Source organism: Stegostoma tigrinum, chromosome 5, assembly GCF_030684315.1.
Source record: "Stegostoma tigrinum isolate sSteTig4 chromosome 5, sSteTig4.hap1, whole genome shotgun sequence".
In the NCBI taxonomy this organism is placed as follows: Eukaryota; Metazoa; Chordata; class Chondrichthyes; order Orectolobiformes; family Stegostomatidae; genus Stegostoma; species Stegostoma tigrinum.
In genome coordinates, this window is record NC_081358.1 from 69,081,732 (window position 1) to 69,094,016 (window position 12,285).

The 12,285-nt window shown below is 39.5% G+C and overlaps 1 protein-coding gene across 2 annotated transcripts in view; it reads left to right on the forward strand.

Annotated features, from left to right (window-relative positions):
- The first annotated feature begins 5,683 nt into the window (after nt 1-5,683).
- The window catches only part of st18 (ST18 C2H2C-type zinc finger transcription factor), a 343,587-nt gene continuing 336,985 nt past the window's right edge, over nt 5,684-12,285 (forward strand). For both annotated transcript variants that reach the window (XM_048529874.2, XM_059646059.1), the window contains exon 1: nt 5,684-5,779. The gene's annotated coding sequence lies outside the window, so the exon portion shown is untranslated. The remainder of the gene's footprint in view (nt 5,780-12,285) is intronic.

The following is a 12,285-nucleotide window of genomic DNA, read 5'->3' on the forward strand; positions in this document are numbered from 1 at the left end:
TATCCCATTATGCTGAGGGAGGCAAGTGAGGAAATTGTTGTGGCCTTGTGTGAAACATTTGTATCCCGTTTAGTAAGAGGAGAGGTGCCAGAGGACTGAAGATGAGACAATGTTGTTACTTTGTTTAAGAAGGGCAACAGGGATAATCTGGGAATTTACAGGCCGGTGAACTTTATGTCAGAGGCAGGGAAAAGTTTTGGGGAAGTTTCTTAGGGATAGGATTTACTCACATTTTGAAAAATATGGACTTCTTAGTGATAGGCAGCATGTCTTTTTGAAGGAACTGTCATGTCTCACAAACTCAATTGAGTTTTTTGAGTAACAAAGATGATTGATGAGGGTAGGAGTTAGATGGTGTCTATATAGATTTTCGCAAGGCCTTTGACAAGGTGTTTTATAGGCTAATACAAAAAGTGAAGTTGCATGAGGTCTGTGGTGAATTGGAAAGATGGACACAGAATTAGCTTAGTTGTAGAAGACAGAGAGTAGCAGTGGAAGAGTATTTTTCCAAATGGAGAACTGTGCCCAGTGGTGTTTTGCAGGGACGTGTGCTGGGACTCCTATTGTTTGTAATACATATAAATGATTTGGAGAAGATTGCAGGTAGCCTGATTAGTAATCAGAGATAATGGGAATTGCAGATGCTGGAGAATCCAAGATAACAAAGTGTGAAGCTGGATGAACACAGCAGGTGAAGCAGCATCTCAGGAGCATGAAAGCTGACGTTTCGGGCCTAGACCCTTCATCCAGTTTCACACTTTGTTAGCCTGATTAGTAAGTTTACAGATGACACAAAGATTGGGGGAGCTGCAACTCAGGAGGAGAATTGCTGTTGGATGCAGCAGGATATAGATTATCTGGACACTTGGGTGGAGAAATGGCAGGTGGAGTTTAATTCAGACAAATGCAAGGTGATGCATTTTGGGACATCTAGTGCAGGAGGGATGCATACAGTAAATGGCAGAATCCTTAGTAGCATCAACGTACAGAGGGATCTAGGTATACAGATTCCCTGAAAGTAGCAACACAACTGGATAAGGTGGTCAAGAAGGCATGTAGTATGCTTGCCTTAATCAGTCAGACGTTAGTATAAAAATTGGTAAGTTATGTTTCGGCTGTGTAGAACTTTACTCAAGCCACATTTGGAATGTTGTGTACAGTTCTGGTTGCCACAGTACCAGAAGGATGTGGAGGCTTTGGAGAGGATACAGAAATGGTTTTCCTGTATATTGCCTGCTTTAAGGGTATTAGCTATGAGGAGATACTGGACAAACTTGAGTTGTTTTCACTTGAACATTAAAGGACAAAGAGTGACCTGATAAAATTTTACAAAATTATGAGCGGCATGGATAGAATAGATTGTTGGAGTCTTTTTCCTGGGTGGAAAAGTCATTTACTCAGGGACATGTTTAAGGTAAAAGGGTGTAAGTTAAAGGAGATATGGGAGGCAATGTTTTTACACAGAAGGTGCTAAGTGCCTAGAATGGACACTTTTCCTGTGCTGTACTGTCCTTCTTTGTTCTTTGAAGGAGGAAAGAAGGATTTGAAGGGTGTCATGCTGGTAGGGAAGGGGTGTTGAATGCAGTCAAGAAGATGTGAGAGGCAACTTTTTTACACAGAAGGTGCTAAGTGCCTAGAATGGACACTATTCCTATGCTGTACTGTTCTTCTTTGTTCTTTGAAGGAGGAAAGAAGGATTTGAAGGGTGCTATGCTGGTAGGGAAGGGGTGTTGAATGCAGTCAAGAGCACCCTGGCTTCAAAGGTCGGGGTTTAGGTGTGGGGACCACACCTCATTTGACAGGGCCTTGTTGGGAAGGGTAAGCAGGTGTAGGCTCATGTAGACAGGATGGCTGAGGACTGGATGAAGTTTGTAGCCTGTGGGGTATATCGGATGTGCTACTCGGAAAGAATGTGATTATTTGGAGACTTATAGACATCGTGAGGCTGAGGCTGGAAACCAGTGGAAGAGGACTGCTAATGGTTGTCTTCCATCAAAACTTTAAAGTGCGCAATGAGGAACAAAATGGCTGCAATCACACTCACAGTGGGCTTTGCAAGTAACTCAACCAATAAGGGAGGTGGCTGCTAGACAAACACTTCAAAGGGCTTTAAAAGGGGAACAACATTGATCACAGGCCTAAGTAAAGTGGAACACAGAAGCAAGCAAGCTGCCTACTCCCTGGCAATCTTAAAGCAATGACTTGCCGAGTGTTGGAAATCCTTGCCACAGCCTCTGCCGGACAGCTGTTTAATATCCACACCTGTGCAGGGGGTCCAGCCATTTCATCAGTGTTCTGACTGCAAACTGCAAGGGGTTTGTATACGGTTCCACCTTTGGCTGGTGCCTCCTGACCCTGCGCTGACACCTTGTGAGGAGGCAGCACCTATCCTAGGGACTGTAGCCAAGACTTAGAAGTGCGGGAGTATGCACCTCTGCAGCTGCCTCTGAGGGTGTTGGACATATCTCTCCTGGCAGCTCTCAACCTGTCCATGGATACAGCCTGTAGTTCACATGATTTGCTGCACTGCTGCAGCTTCAGGTAGTGAGGTCCATCAGGTCACACATTTCTGTCTGCTGCTGCTACATTTGGATGAATTCCAAATTGCAAACACCCACAAGGTCATCTCTGGCCTGGAACAAGGACAGTAGACTCTGTATCATAATTGCCAGTTCATTATCATTCTCTGTAAATGGTGGGTTATGTTTTGTTCATTCCTAATCACAGTTATTTACAGTCCTTTTGGTAATGTATGAATATGACACCAATTTATTCTCTATCAAATATGAATATGCAGAGTAATAAGTTGGAATACTGTAAGAGACAAGTGGCATGAAGGAAAACAGTGATGCAACAAGGTAATTTAACTCCCATAGCACATGAGTTGTTATAGTTCATCATCACCACCTACTCTTAGCACCATTTTCTTCATGGTGTTCTCACTTGGATCTGTGTCACAGTTGAAAATAAACATTGAGATTAGAGGAAAAAATATTTTTTTTCATCAAAAGGATTACCTCATTCAGTCTTATTGCTGCATACAGGATCTATTTATGTTAACTGCAGGGGTATTGACTTTTTGGATGACTTTTTCATGAAATGATTGAATAAAGAGATACATTTAAATGTCATGCTCTTAAAGCAGTTATGGTCACAGATACTTTTACAAAGGAGACAAAAAAAATCAAAATTTGAATGGTTTTGGCATTTCAGGAATTTCCTGAAAGGTTAAAAATAACAATCAAATAATAAATTCTACACAGTAATTGATAGATGTATTTCACTCATTAGCTGTAATTCTAACTTTAGATAAAATGTAAAATGAGTGATATTGACTTGAGTGATCTTTAAACACCTCCTTTTGTGGAAACATAAAATGGTCCTATACCCAAAATGGGAAAATGAATGAGGACAGAAGGGGGCCTGACATCCACATTATGAATTTTATTTCAGGCAAGAACATGTTTAATATTTGAGCTTCAATAACCCTCTAGGATAGAGCATCTTGAAGATTCATCACAATTTAAGTGAATAAAATTCCTCCTGACTAGCAAAGGGGAACATTCGTATTTACATCCAGCCTGTCAAGCCTGTATAAATTTTGTAAGTTGTCATTAAGATCATCTTATTCTTCAAAATTCTGGAGAATAGACACAGTTTCCTCAATTCTTTTCATAAAACAGTCCCACCATCCCAGGGATTAACTTGGTGAACCTCCATGGCATTTCCTCTGTGGCAAGTAAATCCTTTATTAGATAAAGAGGGCATGACTGTACACAACACTCCAGATGTAGTCCTATGAAGACCCAATACAATAGCTGAAAAACAATGTCGGTGCTCAAATCTGTCTGTGATAGAGGCCAGCATGCAACTTGCTGGTATCACAGTGTCTGAGAAACTCCTTCAGAAATGTCTTAGAACTGAGATGACTGACCTCCATCAATAAAACCTCAGAGATAGTAGGAATTGCTGATGCTGGAGAGTCTGAGATAACAAGGTGACAAGCTGGATGAACACAGCAGGCCAGGCAGCATTAGAGGAGCAGGAAAGCTGATGTTTCGGGTACAGACCCGAAACGTCAACTTTCCTGCTCCTTTGATGCTGCCTGGCCTGCTGCATTCATCCAGCTCTACACCATGTTATCGCAGTAACAACCAACTTTCTTTGTGCTAGGCATGCCCCCAACCAGTAGGCACTCCTCCGCCTGATTCCCATTGACTTCAGCTCTTCTTTGGCTCCATGATGACACATTCATGCTCTATACTGCCTTGAGTTACCCTCACTTGAGTTCATTTTATTTATCCTTGTCCAGACAAAGCTATGTTGAAGTCAGGAGCTGAGTAGGCTTGGCAGAAACCAAACTAAACATCAGTGAGCAGTTATTGTTGAGCTAAAGTTCCTTCACAATTATATCTCTATAAAACTGCCCACAATCTCAGTTATGGAGGCACATGTGCCTAAGTCACATCAAATTAGTGCAGATCTCTCATTTTAGGTTTTTTGACATGTTACACCTAAAGTGAATGAATGATTATTGATTAAGTTGTAACTTTAATTTGCATTGTTGCAGAAGGACTACATGTATATTAATATGAGTATATGTATTCCTTGACCACCATTTGATTATATTGATTTCTCCCTTACATATGATGGGTTTTTTTCTCGTTAGATTGGCAGGAAATTCTGGTGTCCCTTGATGTTGGGAGAGTGAGCTTGACAATTGAACATTTTAAAGGTATATAGTTTAAGATTTACAAACAGGGAAATTCAAAGCCTACAGTTGGCCAGAGCATTATTCTGCTCAGGAGGTGAAAATGAACCGAAGCTTTCTGCCCCTTATTCCCCAGTAATTGCTTGTCCTTTTTGCATGAAGGAAGCCTGATGTGGCTTCTTCAGTCAAACACTGCTGCCATATGATATGGTCTGTGTGCTGCCAATGAGGTAGGTCAAGTAAAACCTGATTTCTTTCTGAGACAGCTATCTTGAAGCTTAGTAACAACATTAATGATTTACACTTTTATGATATTTCAAACTTGTATATAGTTAGGGTTCTGTGCTTACTAACATTATTGTAAACCACATGCACATAACTCACTGGCTGAACATGGTACACTGACTCCATTACACTGAAATTGGAATTGAAGGTGAATTGGGCACCTTATTCGGAAATGTAACATGCTGTGATGTCATGCAACTGTATTAAATGTAGAAGCCTGTGGAATCTATGCGATCACACAACACAAGGAAATGAAATACTGAATGATGCTCAGCACACTTGGAATCATATCTCAGCAAGAATTACTAGCTCCAGATGACTGGGGATAAAAGATGAAATTTAGTTTTTTAAAATTTACAACATATGCAGTGACAGAAATAAATAATGTATAATGTATATGACAATAGTAGTAGACTGAGGCTGTGCATTTTAACTAGAATGTATGAAAATGCCATTGTAAAAGTTTAAAAAAGTTTTGGAAAGAGGGTACACAAAGCTCCCTGTAAAGATTACTGCCCGTGTCACTTGGTTCCATGCCCTGGAGCTATCACTGGGCCTCATCGGATGACTACAGCTCAGGGCATGAAATCATTTGTTCACTCAGTTTCTGTGAAAAGAGTTTAGAAATGTGTTTTGAATAGACAGCATTTTCTTTGTACAGCGAGTAAATAACAGCACAAAGTTGGTCAGCAAGTTTGTTTCAACATTTCCGGCTGAAGCTTTTATATTGGAAGGCAAGTTTTACTAATGCGTTTCACTTTTAACTTGAATGAGAAAATAAAGGTAAGTTAAATTACAACTTGGTGACTAGGATGTCACTGAAGAAAAAAATGCTTTGTTTGAAGAAATATTATGATTTGTAATGTTTTAAAAAGTGTGTTGTGAAGAAATGTCAGAATGTTACTTCGGGAAAGGTTTCCTTTAGTAGCTATCTTCTAATGATTAAATGTAGCAGAAAGTTGCAGGTTAATTTGAACTTAATTTGCTAAACAAAGGATTCAGTCAACAACCAGTTTTACATCCTGTCTAATAGAGCGTGAATTTGGGCTGGGTATACAAAGACGCAGCTAATCTGAATCTCCATATTTTCTACACAGCAGGCTAGGTGCACTTTAAGCCATAATCACAATTTCTAATAAAGTAATCAATATTTAATATTTTAGAACAGTTGAAAAAAGTGACCATAAGAACTCTTCACATCAGGTTTAGGTTACTATTAACTAAATACCAAAGGAAGTCTGAACCTGTAAATTCTTTGGGCCTGATTTTATTTTCTATTAGTTGAAATGCTGTTTGACATAAACAAAAAAAAAGGCCATTACCCCTTTGCCATATTCCCTGTAATTTTTCCTGCTGTTGCACAGATCTCCAAGGTCAGAGCGTAGCAGTGACTTCTGAAGCTGCAAGTTAATGCACCCTCATCTCAATTGGCATGCGCAGACATTCCGAACAGCTATGTGGCTGCATGGCCACACAGTCTAGAGGAAACATCACCTGTTTATATGAAAGTTGCTTGTCCTTCACTTTAATGCTGGCGTCAACCTATCCATGCTGAAGTTTTCAACATTGAGTTTTGAAAGTTCTGGAAAATTGTACTCATGTATTAAAATTAAAATCATACCTATTGGTGATATGGAGTATGGATTACTCCACAAACTGCCGCAACCCTATGTAGGATTTCTTTCAGGAAGGATCACTGGACCCGGAACGTTAACCCTGTTTTTCCCTTCGCAGATGCTGCCAGACCTGCTGAGCTTTTCCAGCTACTTTTTTTGTTCCTGATTTGCAGCATCCCCTGTTCTTTTGGGTTTTATTTAGGATTTATTTTGTACATTTAGTCAGCCACCTGTTGAGCATGAAAGGACATCCAATGCCATATTTAAGGGTCTTCAAATTAAACTATTGAAAATTCTGCATCTGTGCGATCTATTCTGTTAACATGGAGTGCACTGATACTTCAAGGAGAGACAACCCACTTGGCTAACTCAAGAAAATTTAGTTTGGTGGAGCCAAGGTTTAGGAGAAGTGTGTGTAAAGTTGGTGTTAAAGTTACAGAAGTTGAATATTATTGAGAATCTGTAAGGAAAACAAAAAATATTGAAATGCTCAGCAGGTCAGGCAGGGTGCGTGGAGAGAGAAATAGAGTTGGCATTTTAGGTTGACATGCTTTTGGCAGAACTGTTCTGACAAAGCCACAAAGGTCATCAACCCAAATCACTCATCCTATTTCCCTTTTCCATAGATGCTGCCCGACCCATAAATTGTTTCCAGATCTTATGATTTTTATTGCTGTAGAATTTATCTAGTAAGAGCCATGCAACACATTAGTACAGAACATTAACAGGGTAACAGGGCAAAACAATTATGGCTTTCAAAAAGGAATTGAATAAGTATCTAAAGAAGAATTTTGCAGGGTTATGCAGAAATGAAAGGGAAGTGGCACAAGAAGGAGCAGACTTGAACAAACTGTCCTTCATCTGTGCTGTAACTGTTCTATGATCTGTGGTGTTAATTGATTCATTATAAGACAATCAAAATATCTAGGCTGGTCAGCTTGATGCAAGTATGGATTACCACATTCATTAGACCAACTGAGTCTCTGGATTTATGGATTTCATCTTTGTAGAAGAAAGCACTACCCATTAAACCTTTACATTTCAGTGCTAGCTGTTTAATTACTGGTTACAGTCTCTAGGCCTTGGTCACCTTCTCTTACATCCTACCTAGCCATCAATATAAGACTGAAACACTGTGTATAAGTACTAACCTTGGATAATATTAGAAGCCAAACGTTAATATATGCATGTGACATTTTAAATAAATGAGTTGACACCTGCACTAAAATAGCAGACAGAGGAATGATATGCAAATATGGGCATTCATCTGGTAATATTGGCAATGAGGCAACACTGATTACTGTGCAGTCTTGCAGCCATTATAGAAAATGGGTGAATTGCATTAGCGTAGCACCACCATTCAGAACTGAGTATTTCCTTTTTCCAGTTTTACCTTTAATAATTTGGCAACAGTGGCCTAATTGTTGGAGTAAAGGACATTATTTTTCTTACCTGTCAGTTTCAGAAGCTGCTGTAATATAAACGAAACAGTTTAGGAAACAGGAAAATTGAACCAAATGGGAGCCATAGCAAAAGTTTGGATTGCTTGACCATACAGTTCCTTTAGTTTGTTAAGCTAGTTTATTTTTAACAAATCTTACTTAGACTTGATACAGTTGCCTTAGTATGCACACTGTTATGACTATGTACAGCTGAAGTGTCAAACCAAATTTGATTCTTTAATTGTCCATTTCATACTACAGAGTTACAACCCATACTGCAATGAGTTAGTCCTGGCACGGTAGAAACAATGGCACTCTCCTTATGTGGGTTTTGCAATGTTTCCAATAGACAGTACCCTCAGCTGCAAAACAAAATAGTCTCTACCTGTGGTATTTTGTGACAAATCAATCATCATAGTTGTGGCTATCTAGGATGGCTGCTCTGTCAAACCTCTTGCAGAGATCAGATATTGGCCTTTGTGCTTGATGTTTCATACGGAATTTACCAAGGTTGGGAAATGGTTTCACTCAAACCAGCAAATTTGTAGAATTGTCGTAGCTTTAAATAAATATGTAATTGACCTATTGTTGCTGTACCTATCCTAGGAGGAACAGGGTGATACACTGTGAATAGTAACTGGCATACTTTCTTAAGCAATGGAGGTAATTATCAAAGTCAAGATGCTTTTATATTGTGCTAAATGCTTCTTAGCATTGCTGAGATCCCCAAGTGCAGTTTCTATGGAGCTGTTCTAAGTTTACTATAAAACAAGTGTGATTAGCCACCACTGGATGTTAGTGAGAACACTTTTTTTGTGAATCTTTTGAGCAACTAGGCTCAGTGACTCCCAACAATTTTATATTGGCATATAGTCAATTGCTTGAGATCTGCATTAGCAAAACCTGTTGTCAAGTTTCCAAATATATTGCAGCTTGAAGAGGGAAACAAGTAATTGTAAACAAGTGGTGACTTAAACCTGTAAGAAATCAAGACATGGAAAAGCATATTTGAGTTATATGTAAGCAAACCTAGATTGTTGTTATTTTCATTATCATTTGTACAAGCCTTTGTATCTATTAGTGAATATTGAAACCTCCGTATAATTTACAACTGCAAGGAAGAGCCAACATTCATCTGTTTATATGAGTGATAATGGGAACTGCAGATGCTGGAGAATCCGGATGCTGTGCTCCTGAGATGCTGCTTGGCCTGCGGTGTTCATCCAGCTTCACATTTTGTTATATTCATCTGTTTATTACAGGTTAACAGAATGTCACTGCCAAGGAAAATGTGCTTGAAACAACTGCACAGAGGACGGTATCCCTTCACCAAGGCATCCTTTGTTTACTTGTGCACAGTACACAGCAGTCAGCCAGCTCAGAGTCAGTCTCTGAACTGAGGAGATTCTAAATCTTTGGTTTACACTGGTCATCCAGGGCTTCCAGATTGGCCTGGATCAACAACTTCAAACAAGAATGTCGTAGCCAACAAGATTAGACTGGTTCCAATCACTACGTACCCTACCTTATTTCTAGACTGTTAAGGTTATAAAGCTAAAGCACCATTCACCTCAGCCTGTTCCTTTGTAAATTCATTAACAGCAGATCAAAATATCATTAATAATTGGCATCTTCAGTTATCACTCTGGAAAAAACTTGCAGATTCAATGTCCCAAACACTGCACCCCACCCCCCAATAGATCCCCTCTCCTTCTCTGCTCTGATGTTGACACAGATGTTCTTCGGTCAGCTGATTTAATTATTGTTGCCTGGGATCCTTACAGAATTTCCAGCTGTTCTTGAGTACCCATTTCATTTGAGTGAGGACTGTTGCTTTAGTAACAGGGAGGCTGCTTGTTTTTCTTAAATTATCAAGTTGGCACAGTGTCCAAGTACAACTGATTTACAGTTGATTGCTGTATGATCAGAAGCGCACCCTTGAAACATAATTTTATGCTTGCCTACCAATGCTAGACTTTGCAAAACAAAAGATTTCCGAGCATCCAATGTTGTGAAGGCGATAATGGGGATTACATGGACGATGTATTTCTTTTGTCATCCATTTTGAATGCTATGGTTGTAAGATAATGGTTGAATTCCATTATGATAATGAATCTGTCTGTCAAAAGTGATGCTTGCTAAAATCCAGACACACTTGAAAATTAAAGATAATAAGAACTGCCAATGCTGGAGTCAGAGATAACACAGTGTGGAGCTGGAAGAACACAGCAGACCAGGCAGCATTAGAGAAGCAGGAAAGTTGATGTTTTGGGTTGGGACTCTTCATTGTTTTATATCTAACACTTTTAAGTTAGACCTGACCAACGAGGTTGTAGGAATGCTCTCTCCCACCTAACCCCTGTATGAAATACAAATCGTGAATAAAAGGTTCATTGATATCTAGATTGTTTCACCTCTCTCTGCACCTCATAACATGGTGGCAGTCTCAAAACCCTTTACTTGGTTAAACTTCCAGGTTGACCTGATTGATTGAGCGAACAGTTGATGCAGGCAGTTAATCTTCAAGGAATACTTGAGGTAAAATATGGAAAGGTGCATTAAGGACACCTTGCAAGATGATGCCATTGTCAGCTTCTCGAGAGAACTGGGATCATTACGGAGTAAGACCTAACATCCAGGTCCTGTAACAAAAAGATCATTTCAGAAATCGTTTGTGGGCCAGAAGAATCACCCAAGACTGACTGGTCAAAATCGCTAATACAAAAGGCAACAACCTATTTTTGACCTAAAGTTTGTGGCAGTTCGAAATGACTCTGTTACTTGAATATTTTGTCAATGCAAGAAGACCCATTTAAAATAGATGCCGAGGTTGCGTGTTCATTCTGTACTGTGGCTCGAGCATCACCTTCTTTATTCCTCAAATATTCAACTATAAGACATAGGAGGATTTTAATTCAAGTCAAGGAGAAGGTAAGTATCACACTTCATGGTAATTGGTATGTGTTTGTGGACAACCTGTCCATACTCTCCAATCAAAAAAGTTTTCTTTACTGAATGAAGAAGCTGACCTTTCCTTGAACATTCCTCAAGAGATGCCATTGAATACTCTCATTTGATAAGTCAGCCTGGAGATCAACAAACTGCAGCAATAGATATTTGACATATTATGTTCTTAAGCTTGTCAGTAACTCAGTCTGTTATAAAGTCCCTTTATGCTGAGTTCATAGCACATTAATGTGTTGTGTCTTTGGTGTTCAATGATTTGCCGCTGATGTCTTCCATTCCTCGATCGCCTTGGATTTTAAGCAAGCCCAAACCTTAAGATATTTTAAAAGTGATTTCTGTTGATGCTTCTATAATCATAAAATTACTACAGTGCAGAAATAGACCATTCAGTTCATTAGTATGCATGACCCTCTGAAGAGCATCCCACCTGGACCCATTTCCCCACTTTATGCCTGTAGCCATACTTTTACCATGGCTAGTCCACCTACCTGCATATTTTTCGACAGTGGGAGGCAATTGGAGCATCTGGAGGAAACCCACACAGACTCAGTTGCAACGTGCAAACTCCACACAGGCAGCTACCTAAGCCTGGCATCAAATTTGGGCTCCTGGTGCTGTGAGACACAGTGCTAATCATTATGCTACTGTGCCTCCATATATTCTCAGAACCTCTGCCTTAACCACTGGATATAGTGTACTTGAATTCTTAAAAGGCTTTTGATAAATTTCATCAAAAGCGATAAATAGACAAAGTTAAAACACATGGGAAGGGGCTAAATGTATTGGCAGAATTGTTTGACATACAGGAAACAAAGAGTGGGAATAAATGAGTCTTTTTCTGAGTTACAAGCACTGATTAATGTACCGTAAGTACTTCAGCTCCAGCGGTTCATGTGATATATAGTGACTTAGATGAGGCATATCATTCCAAGTTTGCTGATGATCCAAAGCTGCATGGAATTGTGAGTTCTGAGGATGATGCAAGGAGGCTTTAGGGTAAATTAAACAAGTTAAGTGAGTGGATAAACATAGGACAAATGCAATGTGGTTAAATGGGAAGTTATATACTTAAGTGTTGAAAAACAGAAAGCAAAAATATAATTTAAATTGTAATATATTGGGATGTCTGGATGTAGAAAGGACATGGATGTCCTTGTATACCATTCAATGAAATCAGCCAGACATGAGCAGGGGTGTCTTACTGCGCTTATATAGGATTTTGGTGAGACCACATCTACATTCTGAGGAAGGGTCACCAGTCCCG